We start from the raw sequence: 22,265 nt of genomic DNA, 5'->3' as shown, positions 1-22,265 counted from the left end.
GTTGCATCAGGTTCCATAGCATCACCACAGTCTCCAGGGCTCCCTGAGCTTCTGTGGTGTCACAGAGGAGGCAGGGTTGCATCAGGTTCCATAGCATCAGCACGGTCTCCAGGGCTCCCAGAGGTTCTGTGGTGTCACAGAGGAGGCAGGGTTGCATCAGGTTCCATAGCATCAGCACGGTCTCCAGGGCTCCAAGAGCTTCTGTGGTGTCACAGAGGAGGCAGGGTTGCATCAGGTTCAATAGCATCAGCACGGTCTCCAGGGCTCCCCTGAGCTTCTGTGGTGGTGTCACAGAGGAGCCAGGCTTCCTTGTAGTTCCCCAGCATCACAAAGGCTCTCCTGGGAGCCACGGGTCACAAAGCACCGTGGGCTCTGTGCAGCATTGCTGTGTCACAATGGCCGCTGGCTTCCACGAGCCCCCGCAGTGTCCCAGTGGGCCCCGTGGCTTTAGGAGTGGGTGGCTGGGAGTTGGTGCCAGCGGCTGGGGGAGCAGCAGCAGGGACTGTGTGTGGACAGTGCCATGGCCACTTGTGTGGCCACTGGTGTCTCTGTGCCAGGCACAGCCGTGGTGTGTAACACCGGCTCTGGGTCCTTTGGCTGTGCAGGTGGCAGTCACGGCCTGGAGCAGGGCTGCTCCCGGGGGACAGCCTGGGGCAGGAGGCTGCTGGAGATTCATTCCCCACACTCCTTGTCATGAGGTGCTCAGAGTGATTGGAAAGGCTGTTGGCAGCAGGCAGTTCTCTGGGTTCAAGCTGTGGAGCTGTCAGCGGGAATGCAAAGGCCAAGCTGGTGAGCCTTTTGTCCTGGTGCCTTTAGTGTGTGAGCAGTCCCTGGTGCCGTTGTCTTTGGATCCTGAGTGTGGGAGAGGCAAGGCTTAGGATGGTGCGTAGAGCTGAGAAGGAAAGTGCCGAGAGCAGCGTGTGTGCTGCTGCTTTGAGGGGTGCAGTTGAAGTTGTAGGCAGCAAGAGCTTTCTCAGCTGGCCCTTTTGTGAGCTCTGCTTTTGCCAGATGACTTCCATCTTACCCTCTTACCATCTTAGCCTCTCATTTTTGCATATCCCAAACCCCCTTCCAAACATCCAGCAGCTGCTTGTAAAGAAGAAGTCCTAGAACAAAAAGCCAGTGCTGCCTTTCATAGCCCCTTTGCTGTCTATGAAGTAGAGGAAAGAAGCTAGTGAGACGCACTTTCTTTCTCAACTCCATAGAGCGCATCCTTCTCTCAAGGTGGCAGAGTCCTTGGCGGAAGTGAAGCATCTGCAGCTGCAGTTCAGACTGAGAGATGTGCCAGGACAGGAAACATTTGCTGACCTTCCCTGTTCCCTGTGCAACATGATTCTCGCATCCCAGTCACTTTCACATACCTTCGGTATCCCTGAGTCCAAGCAGCTAAAGCTCACAGAGACAGAAGTGTCAGGAAGGGAAACGTTCCAAAAGCACCCCCTTCTCTTATCAGCATATAAATTGTGCACAACAGGCTGCGGCACCGAACCTTCCTTCTCAGATAGACATGCCATCACACTTTTCACTCTTGCAGCTCGGTTGAAAAGCTCCAGCAGCTGCTCCCGCAATAGCAAAAGGTTCTAGAAGTGAAAGCCAGTTTGGGGCTGCACCTTCTCCTTGCCGCATGTAAGCCACACCAAACTCCCTGATGCACTCTGTCCTCCCCTTCTCAAAGGAGTAGACGGTGGCATCAGGACACACCTGTGTCCCAGCAGCTGGGTGCCCAGCCGGGAGCAGGAGCAGGGCTGGGGCTGCTCCCAAAGTTGCCCCGCCCCAATGCCAGAGCCGGACATATGCTGAGGGGGGGCTGGATCAGGCTTTATTGTCCAGCTGCATGCCAGGAGTGAGCACAAAATCTACCTGCATTCTCTGCAGCATGCCATCCTGGAGCAGAGCCATTGCCAAAGGAAGCCGTCAGCCCGTGCCAAGCCAGTGCCGGAGTGGGATCCTAGCAGCACCTGTGGAAGCCGGGAGAGAGGAGCCCACCTGGAGCAGGTTCGTGCAGGATTAATCATCCCGTGGCTTCCCACCAGGGTCCTGTTGCTTCCAAAAGGCCCCACAGTGTCACTGTGGCCCCTCGGTTCCACCAGGTTCCATAGCGTCACTGTGGTGCCCAGGGTTCCGTCAGCTTCGCCAGCATCCCCACGGTCTGCAGAGCTCCCCGAGCTTCTGTGGTGTCACAGTGGAGGCAGGGTTGCATCAGGTTCCATAGCATCAGCACGGTCTCCAGGGCTCCCAGAGGTTCTGTGGTGTCACAGTGGAGGCAGGGTTGCATCAGGTTCCATAGCATCACCACAGTCTCCAGGGCTCCCTGAGCTTCTGTGGTGTCACAGTGGAGGCAGGGTTGCATCAGGTTCCATAGCATCAGCACGGTCTCCAGGGCTCCCAGAGGTTCTGTGGTGTCACAGAGGAGGCAGGGTTGCATCAGGTTCCATAGCATCAGCACGGTCTCCAGGGCTCCCCTGAGCTTCTGTGGTGGTGTCACAGAGGAGCCAGGCTTCCTTGTAGTTCCCCAGCATCACAAAGGCTCTCCTGGGAGCCACGGGTCACAAAGCACCGTGGGCTCTGTGCAGCCCCGCTGTGTCACAATGGCCGCTGGCTTCCACGAGCCCCCGCAGTGTCCCAGTGGGCCCCGTAGCTTTAGGAGTGGGTGGCTGGGAGTTGGTGCCAGCGGCTGGGGGAGCAGCAGCAGGGACTGTGTGTGGACAGTGCCATGGCCACTTGTGTGGCCACTGGTGTCTCTGTGCCAGGCACAGCCGTGGTGTGTAACACCGGCTCTGGGTCCTTTGGCTGTGCAGGTGGCAGTCACGGCCTGGAGCAGGGCTGCTCCCGGGGGACAGCCTGGGGCAGGAGGCTGCTGGAGATTCATTCCCCACACTCCTTGTCATGAGGTGCTCAGAGTGATTGGAAAGGCTGTTGGCAGCAGGCAGTTCTCTGGGTTCAAGCTGTGGAGCTGTCAGCGGGAATGCAAAGGCCAAGCTGGTGAGCCTTTTGTCCTGGTGCCTTTAGTGTGTGAGCAGTCCCTGGTGCCGTTGTCTTTGGATCCTGAGTGTGGGAGAGGCAAGGCTTAGGATGGTGCGTAGAGCTGAGAAGGAAAGTGCCGAGAGCAGCGTGTGTGCTGCTGCTTTGAGGGGTGCAGTAGAAGTTGTAGGCAGCAAGAGCTTTCTCAGCTGGCCCTTTTGTGAGCTCTGCTTTTGCCAGATGACTTCCATCTTACCTTCTTACCATCTTAGCCTCTCATTTTTGCATATCCCAAACCCCCTTCCAAACATCCAGCAGCTGCTTGTAAAGAAGAAGTCCTAGAACAAAAAGCCAGTGCTGCCTTTCATAGCCCCTTTGCTGTCTATGAAGTAGAGGAAAGAAGCTAGTGAGACGCACTTTCTTTCTCAACTCCATAGAGCGCATCCTTCTCTCAAGGTGGCAGAGTCCTTGGCGGAAGTGAAGCATCTGCAGCTGCAGTTCAGACTGAGAGATGTGCCAGGACAGGAAACATTTGCTGACCTTCCCTGTTCCCTGTGCAACATGATTCTCGCATCCCAGTCACTTTCACATACCTTCGGTATCCCTGAGTCCAAGCAGCTAAAGCTCACAGAGACAGAAGTGTCAGGAAGGAAAACGTTCCAAAAGCACCCCCTTCTCTTATCAGCATATAAATTGTGCACAACAGGCTGCGGCACCGAACCTTCCTTCTCAGATAGACATGCCATCACACTTTTCACTCTTGCAGCTCGGTTGAAAAGCTCCAGCAGCTGCTCCCGCAATAGCAAAAGGTTCTAGAAGTGAAAGCCAGTTTGGGGCTGCACCTTCTCCTTGCCGCATGTAAGCCACACCAAACTCCCTGATGCACTCTGTCCTCCCCTTCTCAAAGGAGTAGACGGTGGCATCAGGACACACCTGTGTCCCAGCAGCTGGGTGCCCAGCCGGGAGCAGGAGCAGGGCTGGGGCTGCTCCCAAAGTTGCCCCGCCCCAATGCCAGAGCCGGACATATGCTGAGGGGGGGCTGGATCAGGCTTTATTGTCCAGCTGCATGCCAGGAGTGAGCACAAAATCTACCTGCATTCTCTGCAGCATGCCATCCTGGAGCAGAGCCATTGCCAAAGGAAGCCGTCAGCCCGTGCCAAGCCAGTGCCGGAGTGGGATCCTAGCAGCACCTGTGGAAGCCGGGAGAGAGGAGCCCACCTGGAGCAGGTTCGTGCAGGATTAATCATCCCGTGGCTTCCCACCAGGGTCCTGTTGCTTCCAAAAGGCCCCACAGTGTCACTGTGGCCCCTCGGTTCCACCAGGTTCCATAGCGTCACTGTGGTGCCCAGGGTTCCGTCAGCTTCGCCAGCATCCCCACGGTCTGCAGAGCTCCCCGAGCTTCTGTGGTGTCACAGTGGAGGCAGGGTTGCATCAGGTTCCATAGCATCAGCACGGTCTCCAGGGCTCCCAGAGGTTCTGTGGTGTCACAGTGGAGGCAGGGTTGCATCAGGTTCCATAGCATCACCACAGTCTCCAGGGCTCCCTGAGCTTCTGTGGTGTCACAGTGGAGGCAGGGTTGCATCAGGTTCCATAGCATCAGCACGGTCTCCAGGGCTCCCAGAGGTTCTGTGGTGTCACAGAGGAGGCAGGGTTGCATCAGGTTCCATAGCATCACCACGGTCTCCAGGGCTCCAAGAGCTTCTGTGGTGTCACAGAGGAGGCAGGGTTGCATCAGGTTCAATAGCATCAGCACGGTCTCCAGGGCTCCCCTGAGCTTCTGTGGTGGTGTCACAGAGGAGCCAGGCTTCCTTGTAGTTCCCCAGCATCACAAAGGCTCTCCTGGGAGCCACGGGTCACAAAGCACCGTGGGCTCTGTGCAGCCCCGCTGTGTCACAATGGCCGCTGGCTTCCACGAGCCCCCGCAGTGTCCCAGTGGGCCCCGTGGCTTTAGGAGTGGGTGGCTGGGAGTTGGTGCCAGCGGCTGGGGGAGCAGCAGCAGGGACTGTGTGTGGACAGTGCCATGGCCACTTGTGTGGCCACTGGTGTCTCTGTGCCAGGCACAGCCGTGGTGTGTAACACCGGCTCTGGGTCCTTTGGCTGTGCAGGTGGCAGTCACGGCCTGGAGCAGGGCTGCTCCCGGGGGACAGCCTGGGGCAGGAGGCTGCTGGAGATTCATTCCCCACACTCCTTGTCATGAGGTGCTCAGAGTGATTGGAAAGGCTGTTGGCAGCAGGCAGTTCTCTGGGTTCAAGCTGTGGAGCTGTCAGCGGGAATGCAAAGGCCAAGCTGCTGAGCCTTTTGTCCTGGTGCCTTTAGTGTGTGAGCAGTCCCTGGTGCCGTTGTCTTTGGATCCTGAGTGTGGGAGAGGCAAGGCTTAGGATGGTGCGTAGAGCTGAGAAGGAAAGTGCCGAGAGCAGCGTGTGTGCTGCTGCTTTGAGGGGTGCAGTTGAAGTTGTAGGCAGCAAGAGCTTTCTCAGCTGGCCCTTTTGTGAGCTCTGCTTTTGCCAGATGACTTCCATCTTACCCTCTTACCATCTTAGCCTCTCATTTTTGCATATCCCAAACCCCCTTCCAAACATCCAGCAGCTGCTTGTAAAGAAGAAGTCCTAGAACAAAAAGCCAGTGCTGCCTTTCATAGCCCCTTTGCTGTCTATGAAGTAGAGGAAAGAAGCTAGTGAGACGCACTTTCTTTCTCAACTCCATAGAGCGCATCCTTCTCTCAAGGTGGCAGAGTCCTTGGCGGAAGTGAAGCATCTGCAGCTGCAGTTCAGACTGAGAGATGTGCCAGGACAGGAAACATTTGCTGACCTTCCCTGTTCCCTGTGCAACATGATTCTCGCATCCCAGTCACTTTCACATACCTTCGGTATCCCTGAGTCCAAGCAGCTAAAGCTCACAGAGACAGAAGTGTCAGGAAGGAAAACGTTCCAAAAGCACCCCCTTCTCTTATCAGCATATAAATTGTGCACAACAGGCTGCGGCACCGAACCTTCCTTCTCAGATAGACATGCCATCACACTTTTCACTCTTGCAGCTCGGTTGAAAAGCTCCAGCAGCTGCTCCCGCAATAGCAAAAGGTTCTAGAAGTGAAAGCCAGTTTGGGGCTGCACCTTCTCCTTGCCGCATGTAAGCCACACCAAACTCCCTGATGCACTCTGTCCTCCCCTTCTCAAAGGAGTAGACGGTGGCATCAGGACACACCTGTGTCCCAGCAGCTGGGTGCCCAGCCGGGAGCAGGAGCAGGGCTGGGGCTGCTCCCAAAGTTGCCCCGCCCCAATGCCAGAGCCGGACATATGCTGAGGGGGGGCTGGATCAGGCTTTATTGTCCAGCTGCATGCCAGGAGTGAGCACAAAATCTACCTGCATTCTCTGCAGCATGCCATCCTGGAGCAGAGCCATTGCCAAAGGAAGCCGTCAGCCCGTGCCAAGCCAGTGCCGGAGTGGGATCCTAGCAGCACCTGTGGAAGCCGGGAGAGAGGAGCCCACCTGGAGCAGGTTCGTGCAGGATTAATCATCCCGTGGCTTCCCACCAGGGTCCTGTTGCTTCCAAAAGGCCCCACAGTGTCACTGTGGCCCCTCGGTTCCACCAGGTTCCATAGCGTCACTGTGGTGCCCAGGGTTCCGTCAGCTTCGCCAGCATCCCCACGGTCTGCAGAGCTCCCCGAGCTTCTGTGGTGTCACAGTGGAGGCAGGGTTGCATCAGGTTCCATAGCATCAGCACGGTCTCCAGGGCTCCCAGAGGTTCTGTGGTGTCACAGTGGAGGCAGGGTTGCATCAGGTTCCATAGCATCACCACAGTCTCCAGGGCTCCCTGAGCTTCTGTGGTGTCACAGTGGAGGCAGGGTTGCATCAGGTTCCATAGCATCACCACGGTCTCCAGGGCTCCCCTGAGCTTCTGTGGTGGTGTCACAGAGGAGCCAGGCTTCCTTGTAGTTCCCCAGCATCACAAAGGCTCTCCTGGGAGCCACGGGTCACAAAGCACCGTGGGCTCTGTGCAGCCCCGCTGTGTCACAATGGCCGCTGGCTTCCACGAGCCCCCGCAGTGTCCCAGTGGGCCCCGTGGCTTTAGGAGTGGGTGGCTGGGAGTTGGTGCCAGCGGCTGGGGGAGCAGCAGCAGGGACTGTGTGTGGACAGTGCCATGGCCACTTGTGTGGCCACTGGTGTCTCTGTGCCAGGCACAGCCGTGGTGTGTAACACCGGCTCTGGGTCCTTTGGCTGTGCAGGTGGCAGTCACAGCCTGGAGCAGGGCTGCTCCCGGGGGACAGCCTGGGGCAGGAGGCTGCTGGAGATTCATTCCCCACACTCCTTGTCATGAGGTGCTCAGAGTGATTGGAAAGTCTGTTGGCAGCAGGCAGTTCTCTGGGTTCAAGCTGTGGAGCTGTCAGCGGGAATGCAAAGGCCAAGCTGGTGAGCCTTTTGTCCTGGTGCCTTTAGTGTGTGAGCAGTCCCTGGTGCCGTTGTCTTTGGATCCTGAGTGTGGGAGAGGCAAGGCTTAGGATGGTGCGTAGAGCTGAGAAGGAAAGTGCCGAGAGCAGCGTGTGTGCTGCTGCTTTGAGGGGTGCAGTTGAAGTTGTAGGCAGCAAGAGCTTTCTCAGCTGGCCCTTTTGTGAGCTCTGCTTTTGCCAGATGACTTCCATCTTACCCTCTTACCATCTTAGCCTCTCATTTTTGCATATCCCAAACCCCCTTCCAAACATCCAGCAGCTGCTTGTAAAGAAGAAGTCCTAGAACAAAAAGCCAGTGCTGCCTTTCATAGCCCCTTTGCTGTCTATGAAGTAGAGGAAAGAAGCTAGTGAGACGCACTTTCTTTCTCAACTCCATAGAGCGCATCCTTCTCTCAAGGTGGCAGAGTCCTTGGCGGAAGTGAAGCATCTGCAGCTGCAGTTCAGACTGAGAGATGTGCCAGGACAGGAAACATTTGGTGACCTTCCCTGTTCCCTGTGCAACATGATTCTCGCATCCCAGTCACTTTCACATACCTTCGGTACCCCTGAGTCCAAGCAGCTAAAGCTCACAGAGACAGAAGTGTCAGGAAGGAAAACGTTCCAAAAGCACCCCCTTCTGTTATCAGCATATAAATTGTGCACAACAGGCTGCGGCACCGAACCTTCCTTCTCAGATAGACATGCCATCACACTTTTCACTCTTGCAGCTCGGTTGAAAAGCTCCAGCAGCTGCTCCCGCAATAGCAAAAGGTTCTAGAAGTGAAAGCCAGTTTGGGGCTGCACCTTCTCCTTGCCGCATGTAAGCCACACCAAACTCCCTGATGCACTCTGTCCTCCCCTTCTCAAAGGAGTAGACGGTGGCATCAGGACACACCTGTGTCCCAGCAGCTGGGTGCCCAGCCGGGAGCAGGAGCAGGGCTGGGGCTGCTCCCAAAGTTGCCCCGCCCCAATGCCAGAGCCGGACATATGCTGAGGGGGGGCTGGATCAGGCTTTATTGTCCAGCTGCATGCCAGGAGTGAGCACAAAATCTACCTGCATTCTCTGCAGCATGCCATCCTGGAGCAGAGCCATTGCCAAAGGAAGCCGTCAGCCCGTGCCAAGCCAGTGCCGGAGTGGGATCCTAGCAGCACCTGTGGAAGCCGGGAGAGAGGAGCCCACCTGGAGCAGGTTCGTGCAGGATTAATCATCCCGTGGCTTCCCACCAGGGTCCTGTTGCTTCCAAAAGGCCCCACAGTGTCACTGTGGCCCCTCGGTTCCACCAGGTTCCATAGCGTCACTGTGGTGCCCAGGGTTCCGTCAGCTTCGCCAACATCCCCACGGTCTGCAGAGCTCCCCGAGCTTCTGTGGTGTCACAGTGGAGGCAGGGTTGCATCAGGTTCCATAGCATCAGCACGGTCTCCAGGGCTCCCAGAGGTTCTGTGGTGTCACAGTGGAGGCAGGGTTGCATCAGGTTCCATAGCATCACCACAGTCTCCAGGGCTCCCTGAGCTTCTGTGGTGTCACAGTGGAGGCAGGGTTGCATCAGGTTCCATAGCATCAGCACGGTCTCCAGAGCTCCCAGAGGTTCTGTGGTGTCACAGAGGAGGCAGGGTTGCATCAGGTTCCATAGCATCAGCACGGTCTCCAGGGCTCCCCTGAGCTTCTGTGGTGGTGTCACAGAGGAGCCAGGCTTCCTTGTAGTTCCCCAGCATCACAAAGGCTCTCCTGGGAGCCACGGGTCACAAAGCACCGTGGGCTCTGTGCAGCCCCGCTGTGTCACAATGGCCGCTGGCTTCCACGAGCCCCCGCAGTGTCCCAGTGGGCCCCGTAGCTTTAGGAGTGGGTGGCTGGGAGTTGGTGCCAGCGGCTGGGGGAGCAGCAGCAGGGACTGTGTGTGGACAGTGCCATGGCCACTTGTGTGGCCACTGGTGTCTCTGTGCCAGGCACAGCCGTGGTGTGTAACACCGGCTCTGGGTCCTTTGGCTGTGCAGGTGGCAGTCACGGCCTGGAGCAGGGCTGCTCCCGGGGGACAGCCTGGGGCAGGAGGCTGCTGGAGATTCATTCCCCACACTCCTTGTCATGAGGTGCTCAGAGTGATTGGAAAGGCTGTTGGCAGCAGGCAGTTCTCTGGGTTCAAGCTGTGGAGCTGTCAGCGGGAATGCAAAGGCCAAGCTGGTGAGCCTTTTGTCCTGGTGCCTTTAGTGTGTGAGCAGTCCCTGGTGCCGTTGTCTTTGGATCCTGAGTGTGGGAGAGGCAAGGCTTAGGATGGTGCGTAGAGCTGAGAAGGAAAGTGCCGAGAGCAGCGTGTGTGCTGCTGCTTTGAGGGGTGCAGTTGAAGTTGTAGGCAGCAAGAGCTTTCTCAGCTGGCCCTTTTGTGAGCTCTGCTTTTGCCAGATGACTTCCATCTTACCTTCTTACCATCTTAGCCTCTCATTTTTGCATATCCCAAACCCCCTTCCAAACATCCAGCAGCTGCTTGTAAAGAAGAAGTCCTAGAACAAAAAGCCAGTGCTGCCTTTCATAGCCCCTTTGCTGTCTATGAAGTAGAGGAAAGAAGCTAGTGAGACGCACTTTCTTTCTCAACTCCATAGAGCGCATCCTTCTCTCAAGGTGGCAGAGTCCTTGGCGGAAGTGAAGCATCTGCAGCTGCAGTTCAGACTGAGAGATGTGCCAGGACAGGAAACATTTGCTGACCTTCCCTGTTCCCTGTGCAACATGATTCTCGCATCCCAGTCACTTTCACATACCTTCGGTATCCCTGAGTCCAAGCAGCTAAAGCTCACAGAGACAGAAGTGTCAGGAAGGAAAACGTTCCAAAAGCACCCCCTTCTCTTATCAGCATATAAATTGTGCACAACAGGCTGCGGCACCGAACCTTCCTTCTCAGATAGACATGCCATCACACTTTTCACTCTTGCAGCTCGGTTGAAAAGCTCCAGCAGCTGCTCCCGCAATAGCAAAAGGTTCTAGAAGTGAAAGCCAGTTTGGGGCTGCACCTTCTCCTTGCCGCATGTAAGCCACACCAAACTCCCTGATGCACTCTGTCCTCCCCTTCTCAAAGGAGTAGACGGTGGCATCAGGACACACCTGTGTCCCAGCAGCTGGGTGCCCAGCCGGGAGCAGGAGCAGGGCTGGGGCTGCTCCCAAAGTTGCCCCGCCCCAATGCCAGAGCCGGACATATGCTGAGGGGGGGCTGGATCAGGCTTTATTGTCCAGCTGCATGCCAGGAGTGAGCACAAAATCTACCTGCATTCTCTGCAGCATGCCATCCTGGAGCAGAGCCATTGCCAAAGGAAGCCGTCAGCCCGTGCCAAGCCAGTGCCGGAGTGGGATCCTAGCAGCACCTGTGGAAGCCGGGAGAGAGGAGCCCACCTGGAGCAGGTTCGTGCAGGATTAATCATCCCGTGGCTTCCCACCAGGGTCCTGTTGCTTCCAAAAGGCCCCACAGTGTCACTGTGGCCCCTCGGTTCCACCAGGTTCCATAGCGTCACTGTGGTGCCCAGGGTTCCGTCAGCTTCGCCAGCATCCCCACGGTCTGCAGAGCTCCCCGAGCTTCTGTGGTGTCACAGTGGAGGCAGGGTTGCATCAGGTTCCATAGCATCAGCACGGTCTCCAGGGCTCCCAGAGGTTCTGTGGTGTCACAGTGGAGGCAGGGTTGCATCAGGTTCCATAGCATCACCACAGTCTCCAGGGCTCCCTGAGCTTCTGTGGTGTCACAGTGGAGGCAGGGTTGCATCAGGTTCCATAGCATCACCACGGTCTCCAGGGCTCCCCTGAGCTTCTGTGGTGGTGTCACAGAGGAGCCAGGCTTCCTTGTAGTTCCCCAGCATCACAAAGGCTCTCCTGGGAGCCACGGGTCACAAAGCACCGTGGGCTCTGTGCAGCCCCGCTGTGTCACAATGGCCGCTGGCTTCCACGAGCCCCCGCAGTGTCCCAGTGGGCCCCGTGGCTTTAGGAGTGGGTGGCTGGGAGTTGGTGCCAGCGGCTGGGGGAGCAGCAGCAGGGACTGTGTGTGGACAGTGCCATGGCCACTTGTGTGGCCACTGGTGTCTCTGTGCCAGGCACAGCCGTGGTGTGTAACACCGGCTCTGGGTCCTTTGGCTGTGCAGGTGGCAGTCACAGCCTGGAGCAGGGCTGCTCCCGGGGGACAGCCTGGGGCAGGAGGCTGCTGGAGATTCATTCCCCACACTCCTTGTCATGAGGTGCTCAGAGTGATTGGAAAGTCTGTTGGCAGCAGGCAGTTCTCTGGGTTCAAGCTGTGGAGCTGTCAGCGGGAATGCAAAGGCCAAGCTGGTGAGCCTTTTGTCCTGGTGCCTTTAGTGTGTGAGCAGTCCCTGGTGCCGTTGTCTTTGGATCCTGAGTGTGGGAGAGGCAAGGCTTAGGATGGTGCGTAGAGCTGAGAAGGAAAGTGCCGAGAGCAGCGTGTGTGCTGCTGCTTTGAGGGGTGCAGTTGAAGTTGTAGGCAGCAAGAGCTTTCTCAGCTGGCCCTTTTGTGAGCTCTGCTTTTGCCAGATGACTTCCATCTTACCCTCTTACCATCTTAGCCTCTCATTTTTGCATATCCCAAACCCCCTTCCAAACATCCAGCAGCTGCTTGTAAAGAAGAAGTCCTAGAACAAAAAGCCAGTGCTGCCTTTCATAGCCCCTTTGCTGTCTATGAAGTAGAGGAAAGAAGCTAGTGAGACGCACTTTCTTTCTCAACTCCATAGAGCGCATCCTTCTCTCAAGGTGGCAGAGTCCTTGGCGGAAGTGAAGCATCTGCAGCTGCAGTTCAGACTGAGAGATGTGCCAGGACAGGAAACATTTGGTGACCTTCCCTGTTCCCTGTGCAACATGATTCTCGCATCCCAGTCACTTTCACATACCTTCGGTACCCCTGAGTCCAAGCAGCTAAAGCTCACAGAGACAGAAGTGTCAGGAAGGAAAACGTTCCAAAAGCACCCCCTTCTCTTATCAGCATATAAATTGTGCACAACAGGCTGCGGCACCGAACCTTCCTTCTCAGATAGACATGCCATCACACTTTTCACTCTTGCAGCTCGGTTGAAAAGCTCCAGCAGCTGCTCCCGCAATAGCAAAAGGTTCTAGAAGTGAAAGCCAGTTTGGGGCTGCACCTTCTCCTTGCCGCATGTAAGCCACACCAAACTCCCTGATGCACTCTGTCCTCCCCTTCTCAAAGGAGTAGACGGTGGCATCAGGACACACCTGTGTCCCAGCAGCTGGGTGCCCAGCCGGGAGCAGGAGCAGGGCTGGGGCTGCTCCCAAAGTTGCCCCGCCCCAATGCCAGAGCCGGACATATGCTGAGGGGGGGCTGGATCAGGCTTTATTGTCCAGCTGCATGCCAGGAGTGAGCACAAAATCTACCTGCATTCTCTGCAGCATGCCATCCTGGAGCAGAGCCATTGCCAAAGGAAGCCGTCAGCCCGTGCCAAGCCAGTGCCGGAGTGGGATCCTAGCAGCACCTGTGGAAGCCGGGAGAGAGGAGCCCACCTGGAGCAGGTTCGTGCAGGATTAATCATCCCGTGGCTTCCCACCAGGGTCCTGTTGCTTCCAAAAGGCCCCACAGTGTCACTGTGGCCCCTCGGTTCCACCAGGTTCCATAGCGTCACTGTGGTGCCCAGGGTTCCGTCAGCTTCGCCAACATCCCCACGGTCTGCAGAGCTCCCCGAGCTTCTGTGGTGTCACAGTGGAGGCAGGGTTGCATCAGGTTCCATAGCATCAGCACGGTCTCCAGGGCTCCCAGAGGTTCTGTGGTGTCACAGTGGAGGCAGGGTTGCATCAGGTTCCATAGCATCACCACAGTCTCCAGGGCTCCCTGAGCTTCTGTGGTGTCACAGTGGAGGCAGGGTTGCATCAGGTTCCATAGCATCAGCACGGTCTCCAGAGCTCCCAGAGGTTCTGTGGTGTCACAGAGGAGGCAGGGTTGCATCAGGTTCCATAGCATCAGCACGGTCTCCAGGGCTCCCCTGAGCTTCTGTGGTGGTGTCACAGAGGAGCCAGGCTTCCTTGTAGTTCCCCAGCATCACAAAGGCTCTCCTGGGAGCCACGGGTCACAAAGCACCGTGGGCTCTGTGCAGCCCCGCTGTGTCACAATGGCCGCTGGCTTCCACGAGCCCCCGCAGTGTCCCAGTGGGCCCCGTAGCTTTAGGAGTGGGTGGCTGGGAGTTGGTGCCAGCGGCTGGGGGAGCAGCAGCAGGGACTGTGTGTGGACAGTGCCATGGCCACTTGTGTGGCCACTGGTGTCTCTGTGCCAGGCACAGCCGTGGTGTGTAACACCGGCTCTGGGTCCTTTGGCTGTGCAGGTGGCAGTCACGGCCTGGAGCAGGGCTGCTCCCGGGGGACAGCCTGGGGCAGGAGGCTGCTGGAGATTCATTCCCCACACTCCTTGTCATGAGGTGCTCAGAGTGATTGGAAAGGCTGTTGGCAGCAGGCAGTTCTCTGGGTTCAAGCTGTGGAGCTGTCAGCGGGAATGCAAAGGCCAAGCTGGTGAGCCTTTTGTCCTGGTGCCTTTAGTGTGTGAGCAGTCCCTGGTGCCGTTGTCTTTGGATCCTGAGTGTGGGAGAGGCAAGGCTTAGGATGGTGCGTAGAGCTGAGAAGGAAAGTGCCGAGAGCAGCGTGTGTGCTGCTGCTTTGAGGGGTGCAGTTGAAGTTGTAGGCAGCAAGAGCTTTCTCAGCTGGCCCTTTTGTGAGCTCTGCTTTTGCCAGATGACTTCCATCTTACCTTCTTACCATCTTAGCCTCTCATTTTTGCATATCCCAAACCCCCTTCCAAACATCCAGCAGCTGCTTGTAAAGAAGAAGTCCTAGAACAAAAAGCCAGTGCTGCCTTTCATAGCCCCTTTGCTGTCTATGAAGTAGAGGAAAGAAGCTAGTGAGACGCACTTTCTTTCTCAACTCCATAGAGCGCATCCTTCTCTCAAGGTGGCAGAGTCCTTGGCGGAAGTGAAGCATCTGCAGCTGCAGTTCAGACTGAGAGATGTGCCAGGACAGGAAACATTTGCTGACCTTCCCTGTTCCCTGTGCAACATGATTCTCGCATCCCAGTCACTTTCACATACCTTCGGTATCCCTGAGTCCAAGCAGCTAAAGCTCACAGAGACAGAAGTGTCAGGAAGGAAAACGTTCCAAAAGCACCCCCTTCTCTTATCAGCATATAAATTGTGCACAACAGGCTGCGGCACCGAACCTTCCTTCTCAGATAGACATGCCATCACACTTTTCACTCTTGCAGCTCGGTTGAAAAGCTCCAGCAGCTGCTCCCGCAATAGCAAAAGGTTCTAGAAGTGAAAGCCAGTTTGGGGCTGCACCTTCTCCTTGCCGCATGTAAGCCACACCAAACTCCCTGATGCACTCTGTCCTCCCCTTCTCAAAGGAGTAGACGGTGGCATCAGGACACACCTGTGTCCCAGCAGCTGGGTGCCCAGCCGGGAGCAGGAGCAGGGCTGGGGCTGCTCCCAAAGTTGCCCCGCCCCAATGCCAGAGCCGGACATATGCTGAGGGGGGGCTGGATCAGGCTTTATTGTCCAGCTGCATGCCAGGAGTGAGCACAAAATCTACCTGCATTCTCTGCAGCATGCCATCCTGGAGCAGAGCCATTGCCAAAGGAAGCCGTCAGCCCGTGCCAAGCCAGTGCCGGAGTGGGATCCTAGCAGCACCTGTGGAAGCCGGGAGAGAGGAGCCCACCTGGAGCAGGTTCGTGCAGGATTAATCATCCCGTGGCTTCCCACCAGGGTCCTGTTGCTTCCAAAAGGCCCCACAGTGTCACTGTGGCCCCTCGGTTCCACCAGGTTCCATAGCGTCACTGTGGTGCCCAGGGTTCCGTCAGCTTCGCCAGCATCCCCACGGTCTGCAGAGCTCCCCGAGCTTCTGTGGTGTCACAGTGGAGGCAGGGTTGCATCAGGTTCCATAGCATCAGCACGGTCTCCAGGGCTCCCAGAGGTTCTGTGGTGTCACAGTGGAGGCAGGGTTGCATCAGGTTCCATAGCATCACCACAGTCTCCAGGGCTCCCTGAGCTTCTGTGGTGTCACAGTGGAGGCAGGGTTGCATCAGGTTCCATAGCATCAGCACGGTCTCCAGGGCTCCCAGAGGTTCTGTGGTGTCACAGAGGAGGCAGGGTTGCATCAGGTTCCATAGCATCACCACGGTCTCCAGGGCTCCAAGAGCTTCTGTGGTGTCACAGAGGAGGCAGGGTTGCATCAGGTTCAATAGCATCAGCACGGTCTCCAGGGCTCCCCTGAGCTTCTGTGGTGGTGTCACAGAGGAGGCAGGCTTCCTTGTAGTTCCCCAGCATCACAAAGGCTCTCCTGGGAGCCACGGGTCACAAAGCACCGTGGGCTCTGTGCAGCCCCGCTGTGTCACAATGGCCGCTGGCTTCCACGAGCCCCCGCAGTGTCCCAGTGGGCCCCGTGGCTTTAGGAGTGGGTGGCTGGGAGTTGGTGCCAGCGGCTGGGGGAGCAGCAGCAGGGACTGTGTGTGGACAGTGCCATGGCCACTTGTGTGGCCACTGGTGTCTCTGTGCCAGGCACAGCCGTGGTGTGTAACACCGGCTCTGGGTCCTTTGGCTGTGCAGGTGGCAGTCACGGCCTGGAGCAGGGCTGCTCCCGGGGGACAGCCTGGGGCAGGAGGCTGCTGGAGATTCATTCCCCACACTCCTTGTCATGAGGTGCTCAGAGTGATTGGAAAGGCTGTTGGCAGCAGGCAGTTCTCTGGGTTCAAGCTGTGGAGCTGTCAGCGGGAATGCAAAGGCCAAGCTGGTGAGCCTTTTGTCCTGGTGCCTTTAGTGTGTGAGCAGTCCCTGGTGCCGTTGTCTTTGGATCCTGAGTGTGGGAGAGGCAAGGCTTAGGATGGTGCGTAGAGCTGAGAAGGAAAGTGCCGAGAGCAGCGTGTGTGCTGCTGCTTTGAGGGGTGCAGTTGAAGTTGTAGGCAGCAAGAGCTTTCTCAGCTGGCCCTTTTGTGAGCTCTGCTTTTGCCAGATGACTTCCATCTTACCCTCTTACCATCTTAGCCTCTCATTTTTGCATATCCCAAACCCCCTTCCAAACATCCAGCAGCTGCTTGTAAAGAAGAAGTCCTAGAACAAAAAGCCAGTGCTGCCTTTCATAGCCCCTTTGCTGTCTATGAAGTAGAGGAAAGAAGCTAGTGAGACGCACTTTCTTTCTCAACTCCATAGAGCGCATCCTTCTCTCAAGGTGGCAGAGTCCTTGGCGGAAGTGAAGCATCTGCAGCTGCAGTTCAGACTGAGAGATGTGCCAGGACAGGAAACATTTGCTGACCTTCCCTGTTCCCTGTGCAACATGATTCTCGCATCCCAGTCACTTTCACATACCTTCGGTACCCCTGAGTCCAAGCAGCTAAAGCTCACAGAGACAGAAGTGTCAGGAAGGAAAACGTTCCAAAAGCACCCCCTTCTCTTATCAGCATATAAATTGTGCACAACAGGCTGCGGCACCGAACCTTCCTTCTCAGATAGACATGCCATCACACTTTTCACTCTTGCAGCTCGGTTGAAAAGCTCCAGCAGCTGCTCCCGCAATAGCAAAAGGTTCTAGAAGTGAAAGCCAGTTTGGGGCTGCACCTTCTCCTTGCCGCATGTAAGCCACACCAAACTCCCTGATGCACTCTGTCCTCCCCTTCTCAAAGGAGTAGACGGTGGCATCAGGACACACCTGTGTCCCAGCAGCTGGGTGCCCAGCCGGGAGCAGGAGCAGGGCTGGGGCTGCTCCCAAAGTTGCCCCGCCCCAATGCCAGAGCCGGACATATGCTGAGGGGGGGCTGGATCAGGCTTTATTGTCCAGCTGCATGCCAGGAGTGAGCACAAAATCTACCTGCATTCTCTGCAGCATGCCATCCTGGAGCAGAGCCATTGCCAAAGGAAGCCGTCAGCCCGTGCCAAGCCAGTGCCGGAGTGGGATCCTAGCAGCACCTGTGGAAGCCGGGAGAGAGGAGCCCACCTGGAGCAGGTTCGTGCAGGATTAATCATCCCGTGGCTTCCCACCAGGGTCCTGTTGCTTCCAAAAGGCCCCACAGTGTCACTGTGGCCCCTCGGTTCCACCAGGTTCCATAGCGTCACTGTGGTGCCCAGGGTTCCGTCAGCTTCGCCAGCATCCCCACGGTCTGCAGAGCTCCCCGAGCTTCTGTGGTGTCACAGTGGAGGCAGGGTTGCATCAGGTTCCATAGCATCAGCACGGTCTCCAGGGCTCCCAGAGGTTCTGTGGTGTCACAGTGGAGGCAGGGTTGCATCAGGTTCCATAGCATCACCACAGTCTCCAGGGCTCCCTGAGCTTCTGTGGTGTCACAGTGGAGGCAGGGTTGCATCAGGTTCCATAGCATCAGCACGGTCTCCAGGGCTCCCAGAGGTTCTGTGGTGTCACAGAGGAGGCAGGGTTGCATCAGGTTCCATAGCATCACCACGGTCTCCAGGGCTCCAAGAGCTTCTGTGGTGTCACAGAGGAGGCAGGGTTGCATCAGGTTCAATAGCATCAGCACGGTCTCCAGGGCTCCCCTGAGCTTCTGTGGTGGTGTCACAGAGGAGGCAGGCTTCCTTGTAGTTCCCCAGCATCACAAAGGCTCTCCTGGGAGCCACGGGTCACAAAGCACCGTGGGCTCTGTGCAGCCCCGCTGTGTCACAATGGCCGCTGGCTTCCACGAGCCCCCGCAGTGTCCCAGTGGGCCCCGTGGCTTTAGGAGTGGGTGGCTGGGAGTTGGTGCCAGCGGCTGGGGGAGCAGCAGCAGGGACTGTGTGTGGACAGTGCCATGGCCACTTGTGTGGCCACTGGTGTCTCTGTGCCAGGCACAGCCGTGGTGTGTAACACCGGCTCTGGGTCCTTTGGCTGTGCAGGTGGCAGTCACGGCCTGGAGCAGGGCTGCTCCCGGGGGACAGCCTGGGGCAGGAGGCTGCTGGAGATTCATTCCCCACACTCCTTGTCATGAGGTGCTCAGAGTGATTGGAAAGGCTGTTGGCAGCAGGCAGTTCTCTGGGTTCAAGCTGTGGAGCTGTCAGCGGGAATGCAAAGGCCAAGCTGGTGAGCCTTTTGTCCTGGTGCCTTTAGTGTGTGAGCAGTCCCTGGTGCCGTTGTCTTTGGATCCTGAGTGTGGGAGAGGCAAGGCTTAGGATGGTGCGTAGAGCTGAGAAGGAAAGTGCCGAGAGCAGCATGTGTGCTGCTGCTTTGAGGGGTGCAGTTGAAGTTGTAGGCAGCAAGAGCTTTCTCAGCTGGCCCTTTTGTGAGCTCTGCTTTTGCCAGATGACTTCCATCTTACCCTCTTACCATCTTAGCCTCTCATTTTTGCATATCCCAAACCCCCTTCCAAACATCCAGCAGCTGCTTGTAAAGAAGAAGTCCTAGAACAAAAAGCCAGTGCTGCCTTTCATAGCCCCTTTGCTGTCTATGAAGTAGAGGAAAGAAGCTAGTGAGACGCACTTTCTTTCTCAACTCCATAGAGCGCATCCTTCTCTCAAGGTGGCAGAGTCCTTGGCGGAAGTGAAGCATCTGCAGCTGCAGTTCAGACTGAGAGATGTGCCAGGACAGGAAACATTTGCTGACCTTCCCTGTTCCCTGTGCAACATGATTCTCGCATCCCAGTCACTTTCACATACCTTCGGTATCCCTGAGTCCAAGCAGCTAAAGCTCACAGAGACAGAAGTGTCAGGAAGGGAAACGTTCCAAAAGCACCCCCTTCTCTTATCAGCATATAAATTGTGCACAACAGGCTGCGGCACCGAACCTTTCTTCTCAGATAGACATGCCATCACACTTTTCACTCTTGCAGCTCGGTTGAAAAGCTCCAGCAGCTGCTCCCGCAATAGCAAAAGGTTCTAGAAGTGAAAGCCAGTTTGGGGCTGCACCTTCTCCTTGCCGCATGTAAGCCACACCAAACTCCCTGATGCACTCTGTCCTCCCCTTCTCAAAGGAGTAGACGGTGGCATCAGGACACACCTGTGTCCCAGCAGCTGGGTGCCCAGCCGGGAGCAGGAGCAGGGCTGGGGCTGCTCCCAAAGTTGCCCCGCCCCAATGCCAGAGCCGGACATATGCTGAGGGGGGGCTGGATCAGGCTTTATTGTCCAGCTGCATGCCAGGAGTGAGCACAAAATCTACCTGCATTCTCTGCAGCATGCCATCCTGGAGCAGAGCCATTGCCAAAGGAAGCCGTCAGCCCGTGCCAAGCCAGTGCCGGAGTGGGATCCTAGCAGCACCTGTGGAAGCCGGGAGAGAGGAGCCCACCTGGAGCAGGTTCGTGCAGGATTAATCATCCCGTGGCTTCCCACCAGGGTCCTGTTGCTTCCAAAAGGCCCCACAGTGTCACTGTGGCCCCTCGGTTCCACCAGGTTCCATAGCGTCACTGTGGTGCCCAGGGTTCCGTCAGCTTCGCCAGCATCCCCACGGTCTGCAGAGCTCCCCGAGCTTCTGTGGTGTCACAGTGGAGGCAGGGTTGCATCAGGTTCCATAGCATCAGCACGGTCTCCAGGGCTCCCAGAGGTTCTGTGGTGTCACAGTGGAGGCAGGGTTGCATCAGGTTCCATAGCATCACCACAGTCTCCAGGGCTCCCTGAGCTTCTGTGGTGTCACAGTGGAGGCAGGGTTGCATCAGGTTCCATAGCATCAGCACGGTCTCCAGGGCTCCCAGAGGTTCTGTGGTGTCACAGAGGAGGCAGGGTTGCATCAGGTTCCATAGCATCAGCACGGTCTCCAGGGCTCCCCTGAGCTTCTGTGGTGGTGTCACAGAGGAGCCAGGCTTCCTTGTAGTTCCCCAGCATCACAAAGGCTCTCCTGGGAGCCACGGGTCACAAAGCACCGTGGGCTCTGTGCAGCCCCGCTGTGTCACAATGGCCGCTGGCTTCCACGAGCCCCCGCAGTGTCCCAGTGGGCCCCGTAGCTTTAGGAGTGGGTGGCTGGGAGTTGGTGCCAGCGGCTGGGGGAGCAGCAGCAGGGACTGTGTGTGGACAGTGCCATGGCCACTTGTGTGGCCACTGGTGTCTCTGTGCCAGGCACAGCCGTGGTGTGTAACACCGGCTCTGGGTCCTTTGGCTGTGCAGGTGGCAGTCACGGCCTGGAGCAGGGCTGCTCCCGGGGGACAGCCTGGGGCAGGAGGCTGCTGGAGATTCATTCCCCACACTCCTTGTCATGAGGTGCTCAGAATGATTGGAAAGGCTGTTGGCAGCAGGCAGTTCTCTGGGTTCAAGCTGTGGAGCTGTCAGCGGGAATGCAAAGGCCAAGCTGGTGAGCCTTTTGTCCTGGTGCCTTTAGTGTGTGAGCAGTCCCTGGTGCCGTTGTCTTTGGATCCTGAGTGTGGGAGAGGCAAGGCTTAGGATGGTGCGTAGAGCTGAGAAGGAAAGTGCCGAGAGCAGCGTGTGTGCTGCTGCTTTGAGGGGTGCAGTTGAAGTTGTAGGCAGCAAGAGCTTTCTCAGCTGGCCCTTTTGTGAGCTCTGCTTTTGCCAGATGACTTCCATCTTACCCTCTTACCATCTTAGCCTCTCATTTTTGCATATCCCAAACCCCCTTCCAAACATCCAGCAGCTGCTTGTAAAGAAGAAGTCCTAGAACAAAAAGCCAGTGCTGCCTTTCATAGCCCCTTTGCTGTCTATGAAGTAGAGGAAAGAAGCTAGTGAGACGCACTTTCTTTCTCAACTCCATAGAGCGCATCCTTCTCTCAAGGTGGCAGAGTCCTTGGCGGAAGTGAAGCATCTGCAGCTGCAGTTCAGACTGAGAGATGTGCCAGGACAGGAAACATTTGCTGACCTTCCCTGTTCCCTGTGCAACATGATTCTCGCATCCCAGTCACTTTCACATACCTTCGGTATCCCTGAGTCCAAGCAGCTAAAGCTCACAGAGACAGAAGTGTCAGGAAGGAAAACGTTCCAAAAGCACCCCCTTCTCTTATCAGCGTATAAATTGTGCACAACAGGCTGCGGCACCGAACCTTCCTTCTCAGATAGACATGCCATCACACTTTTCACTCTTGCAGCTCGGTTGAAAAGCTCCAGCAGCTGCTCCCGCAATAGCAAAAGGTTCTAGAAGTGAAAGCCAGTTTGGGGCTGCACCTTCTCCTTGCCGCATGTAAGCCACACCAAACTCCCTGATGCACTCTGTCCTCCCCTTCTCAAAGGAGTAGACGGTGGCATCAGGACACACCTGTGTCCCAGCAGCTGGGTGCCCAGCTGGGAGCAGGAGCAGGGCTGGGGCTGCTCCCAAAGTTGCCCCGCCCCAATGCCAGAGCCGGACATATGCTGAGGGGGGGCTGGATCAGGCTTTATTGTCCAGCTGCATGCCAGGAGTGAGCACAAAATCTACCTGCATTCTCTGCAGCATGCCATCCTGGAGCAGAGCCATTGCCAAAGGAAGCCGTGAGCCCGTGCCAAGCCAGTGCCGGAGTGGGATCCTAGCAGCACCTGTGGAAGCCGGGAGAGAGGAGCCCACCTGGAGCAGGTTCGTGCAGGATTAATCATCCCGTGGCTTCCCACCAGGGTCCTGTTGCTTCCAAAAGGCCCCACAGTGTCACTGTGGCCCCTCGGTTCCACCAGGTTCCATAGCGTCACTGTGGTGCCCAGGGTTCCGTCAGCTTCGCCAGCATCCCCACGGTCTGCAGAGCTCCCCGAGCTTCTGTGGTGTCACAGTGGAGGCAGGGTTGCATCAGGTTCCATAGCATCAGCACGGTCTCCAGGGCTCCCAGAGGTTCTGTGGTGTCACAGTGGAGGCAGGGTTGCATCAGGTTCCATAGCATCACCACAGTCTCCAGGGCTCCCTGAGCTTCTGTGGTGTCACAGTGGAGGCAGGGTTGCATCAGGTTCCATAGCATCAGCACGGTCTCCAGGGCTCCCAGAGGTTCTGTGGTGTCACAGAGGAGGCAGGGTTGCATCAGGTTCCATAGCATCACCACGGTCTCC

The sequence above is a fragment of the Aphelocoma coerulescens genome, unplaced genomic scaffold, assembly GCF_041296385.1.
Source record: "Aphelocoma coerulescens isolate FSJ_1873_10779 unplaced genomic scaffold, UR_Acoe_1.0 HiC_scaffold_235, whole genome shotgun sequence".
In the NCBI taxonomy this organism is placed as follows: Eukaryota; Metazoa; Chordata; class Aves; order Passeriformes; family Corvidae; genus Aphelocoma; species Aphelocoma coerulescens.
The sequence above is the reverse complement of the archived record's forward strand: the minus strand, read 5'-3'. Positions refer to the sequence as shown.